A 5,066-nucleotide genomic window follows, 5' to 3' on the forward strand; every position below is an offset into this window, starting at 1 on the left:
ATGTGTTTCCTCCTTTCCTGGTTCACCAAAAAGCCCACTTGCCCAGACTATTCACATTCTCAAAATATGTTTGTTACTGTCAGGGCTCCTGGAATATATGAGGGTACTTCCAGTAATTCATGGAAAGATTCGCATTATCTCCTAATTGTATTTTCCATGAATTTTTGGAAGTGCCTCACATAGCCTCCAACTACTGGTTTTTTACTTCTCAATGTACTTACTTGCACACTTTTGCTTATATTTTAGGATTTTTTTGGGGAGGGAAGGACGGGTAGGTTCTAAAAATACTGGTGTAAAACAAGCAGTGAATCATTTCACCTTCTTCCTCAAATAATTCCACTTGTTTTATCCTTTTTATGAAACGTATACGCGATTCACTTGAAGATCAACATATTTACAGAGTCTCAAAATATCTCCCCATATGCTATGTATTAACTACAAAAAAGATAACTAATAACTTGACAGTGGAGGGACCTCATAGACAGCACCTTAACCAAGACACCAGAGGCAGTACCACCGATTAAACAAACCACCATCGGGGGCCTCTTGCTAGGATGCAGGGGTCACAATAGCACTTCTGTGGGATCCTTGCCAAAAATGCACAACCTGGAACAATCTTGGGTAAACATATTTGGACAAACCGAAATAGAGGGACATCCTACCTAACTGGCCTACACCCTTCACAAACTGTCAGTAACATAAAGAGTTAAGAGGCTGGAGAACTATTTCTTATTTAGACTGAGAGGCATGACAACTAAGTGCAATGCAGGATTGTGGACTGGATACTGGGCTAGAAAAAAATAGCCACGAAGGATGTTACTGGGATCATTGGCAAAATTTGAATGTAGACTCTAGATTAGTTAAATGTACCAATGTTAAATTTCTGATTTAGATCACTGTGGGTTATATAAAACAACGTCCTTGTTCTTAGGAAATAAACACTATCCAACCTATCTTTAAATGGTTCAGGAAAAAAAAAACCATATATATGGAAAAAATAAATGCCAAAGCCAGTGAAAGTAAACGTTAATAACTGGTGAATCTGGGTAAATTATACACGAGTTCTTTGTACTAACCTTGCAAATTTCCTGTAAGTTTTAAATTATAGCAACTTTTATATATATTACATATATAAATATAAAAATTCACACAATTCAAAACAAATTAATAACACTGTGCATTAACCTAAACTCCGACCTATTCCTCAGGTATGCTTAGGTGATATGTGTAGAAACAAAATTTAGGCTAGTAACAGACGGGGTCAGTGAATTCAATAATCAGGGCCCTGTCTATATTTCTGTTCACCTATTTTTTCACTTGAAGAAAACATTTTAGACTTCCTTAAACTTAGTGCCGATTACTTATATGTTTAAATACTCAAAGTAAAAATTCCGTACTTTTCCCCACGCAAGGTCCAGGGTGATCAATATTCCTGTGCAGCAAGAGTGAGCAGGGCTACTCTCCGCATAACCTAACCACAGAACCTCTGTGCACGTCACCTTTCTCTAATATGCCCAGTTCCCTATTTTCTTAGAAAACCCAATTTACATCTCTAGGATTTTTACTCTCCGCATAACCTAACCACAGAACCTCTGTGCACGTCAACTTTCTCTAATATGCCCAGTTCCCTATTTTCTTAGAAAACCCAATTTACATCTCTAGGATTTCGAATAGCGTAAGTTCTTGTTTCTGTCACATCAAATGAACTACTTTATTCTTTAGCTTCTTAAAAAAAAATCCAATAAATCTTTGCTCACTGCTACCTTTTTTCTCTCTCCCAATATCTCTTTGATCAAGACTTTTCATCCATTCTGGAATAATCCAGGGGTAATTAGAACTTCTTACCATCTTTAGCCCAAAAGGAGCCAATTTATCACAAACTGTCAGGGATTCCTATTTTAAATTACCAAGAGCCCAATTACCGACAGAGGCAAGGAATATTCTTTCCAATTAAAGTGATTGATTTCTTAGCAGACCCAGTAGCATTTCACTTTCTAATTATGCTCACTCTGATCAAATGTGAGAAAATTCTTCCTCGTTTTATTTCCCTTCCAAAGAACATGATACGACAAACGTTAATCATGGTGTGATACATGGCCAGACCTGGTAATGCCTCTGGCAGAAACGGGCAACCTCTAATCTATCAATGGGGCTTGTCCATTTTTATGGGTCTTAGTGGCGGCTCCTTCAACTCTAAACAGGGGAGGAGGAAATAATTATTTATCACCTCCCAAAGTTCACCCGAGAGCTTGCCAACCCTTCCCACATCGGCTAAGTCACGATGAGACAACATCATTTGTTTCAATAAGCAGAGACTAGCCGAGGAATGAGGAGTTAGGGACAGAACACAATTCTGTATGTCATGCAGAAAAAGAACAGAATTGCAGTACTGGAGACAAAGCGCTGTGGGGACGTAGACATAAGGAACATGGGAACAAATTTGTTTTTTCTCACTCGGATGGCATGAGCACAATTATGTGTTGTAAAGAATTTTGAGAAAAATAAAACTTCAAATTCAGTGTGGGGAGGAATACAATTTAGAGGATCCAAAGGAACAAGAGGCAGCCCCTTGCACAGTCTCTGCAAGGCCCCAGACACTTCTTGTCTACCTCGCTTTTATCTTCCAGCATAGACCAGCGGCTCTGGCCCCACAGCTGGCCGGCCCGGAAGCCTGCATGCTTATGTCCCTTGCACTTCTGCACATAAGTCAGCAGACTGTGTCAGTTCTCTCTCGACACATGCGAAGTTCAAGTTTTTCACTCTGATGAATATTTTCCAGCAATCTGTGCTCCAGAACCTCCCCATGTGGCCACAATAGTGATTACCCCTTGTCCACATGCTGCCGTTGACTATTTTCCAAAACCTTTCCGATTTATAAGGATGACTCTGGGAAACCTCCAAGATTTTCAATTTCCCCATTCAACCACAGAATCATATTTGACCATTTTAGTAGAAAGTGAAATTGGAATGTATACTAAGCTTTGGAAAATTTTTTAAAAGTCCGTGTATGTGGGAGATTGTCTCTGCCTTTACTCCAAGCTCAGCTGGCAATGCTCAGGAAGACCACAACCCACTCAAAGACTCTTTGCTCAGCAAGTAGCAATTATTGAGCAGCTCATAAGGGCGAGGCTGGAGGCCGAGTGCTGGGGGTCAAGAACCACGGTCCTTCCACGCTGCTGGGTGCAGTAAAGAACAGAAGGGAGGTGTTGGGGTGGTATAAAGGGTCACCCTGGTGACAACAATGAGACGGAACATTGTCCCAGTGGAGGAGACATGAAGCTTAGGAGGCGGGCAGTTGTCTTAAGGCTGGTCTTACCCAGTGGGGGCAGGAATTCCATGCTCCTGCTGGAGCGTAGCCAAGCGCATGCCACATTCCAAGAACCACACACACAGGAAAGACACACGAGGCCAGGCCAGACGCTATAAAGCTGTGACTGTGGGCAGAGCCCTGGGCTTTCTCATGTACCAACAAGGAGCACAAAGGAGGTCCCAGTCCCACTGGTCGTGGTAGGAGGAGCAGAGTGGGGTGGAGATGAGGCTGCTGAAACAAGCCACCGAGGACTGACTCAGCAGAGGTGGTCGTGGCAATGGGAATGGAAATAGGTGGAGAGTGGAGAAACACGAGACTGGTACAGGCAGGGGTTTGCAACCACATATGAGAGGAGGAGGGAGAGGAGGTAGACTCTCAGCGCTACTATTATGTGGACATGTCGGTGGAGTCCGTGGACTGGCTGGCTTTTGATCTTTAAGATTTACTGTGGTTATTTTAATCACATCCTGCATCAAGCCCTTGTTTTAAACTCTTAAACATCCCTGAGATAAGTGGGGGAGTTATTTCAACCTTTCTTTTACAGGGGAGCGAACCAAACCTGGGAGGCTGAGACCTGACCAGGGGACCCAACTAATGGACGCAGTGCTAGGACAGGAAACCAGCAGAGGCCTCATTATGCAATCACACGAAGCAGGAAAACAGCTCGAATCTGCCCTGCCAGCATGCTTGTGGGGTGACTGGGACAGAGTACACAGAAATGTCCACCACGAGCTGTGCTGGAAGGTGGTTTGCTGATAACGTCCATTCCAAAGCAAGTGGAAAGCTACCACGCTGCGGTAAATCGTTTTTAAAAATGATTGCACAAGACTCAAGTCTCACACTCTGGCTGAACTAAATTACCCCTATCAGATGCTATTTTTAGACCCAAATTTTCCCATCATAAACTTCAGAAAAGAACCATTTGTCTAAAAAAGGCAGAAAAATCCATTGACAAGTGCTTAGATGTTTTAGGACTTTAATGTTCTTCACATATTCAACAGAAAACACTGACCACAGATAAACAGTAGGAGGAAAAACTCCAACAAAGACCTTCTGGAACTCACAGTATCACTCTGGTCAAACACTATAAAGAAAACAGTCAAGAGAACAAAGGATAAGGGAGTTTAACAGATTTTTAGTTGCGCGGCATAATTCAGAAACAAAGAACAAATCAATCTTCTCTGCTACCTACTGAAAAGAGAGTAAAAGTGAACCATGAAACTTCTAGATCTTATTCATGAAGTAGCTTAAAAGAGGGGAGGGGAGGACTGGAGAGGGGACACAACTGGAGAGGGGACACACCATGTTATCATGGTGTATGATGCACAGTTTCAAGGATTTAACAAATTCTAAGTCTCTACATATTACCACTGAGAAGTGTATTAGTAGAAATATGAATGCATAGAGATATAAACTATATAGTAGTAAAAATAGAACTTGCTATATAAACATATATCTAGCATGTTGCTTTATCTCTTTATGAGAACAGTATAAAGATCTACCGTTTGCCCTTTGGCCTGGAACTCCTAAACGCTCTCCCAATGGTCAGTATTGACCTTCATCACCAGTTGCAGAAGCCAGGAGACCCCAGTGCTGTCTGGAATCTAAGATCTAGATCAGCACCTAGAAGGCCCCATAGACCCTCCACACTGTGTGTTTGTGCGACTCCAGAAAAAGTAGTCGCGACTCGCATAGTGAAGTCCACAGGCAAGTTAGAACACTTGAGATTTAGCTAGAAAAAGTAGCAGCAGACAAA

At 42.0% G+C, this 5,066-nt stretch overlaps 1 protein-coding gene across 1 annotated transcript in view; it reads right to left on the minus strand.

The window, feature by feature from the left end:
• Positions 1-4,269: 4,269 nt before the first annotated feature.
• The window catches only part of PSAT1 (phosphoserine aminotransferase 1), a 27,387-nt gene continuing 26,590 nt past the window's right edge, over positions 4,270-5,066 (minus strand). The window contains exon 10 of the mRNA XM_008575941.1: positions 4,270-5,038. The gene's annotated coding sequence lies outside the window, so the exon portion shown is untranslated. The remainder of the gene's footprint in view (positions 5,039-5,066) is intronic.

Source organism: Galeopterus variegatus, unplaced genomic scaffold (genome assembly GCF_000696425.1).
Source record: "Galeopterus variegatus unplaced genomic scaffold, G_variegatus-3.0.2 Scaffold1261, whole genome shotgun sequence".
Lineage (NCBI taxonomy): Eukaryota > Metazoa > Chordata > Mammalia > Dermoptera > Cynocephalidae > Galeopterus > Galeopterus variegatus.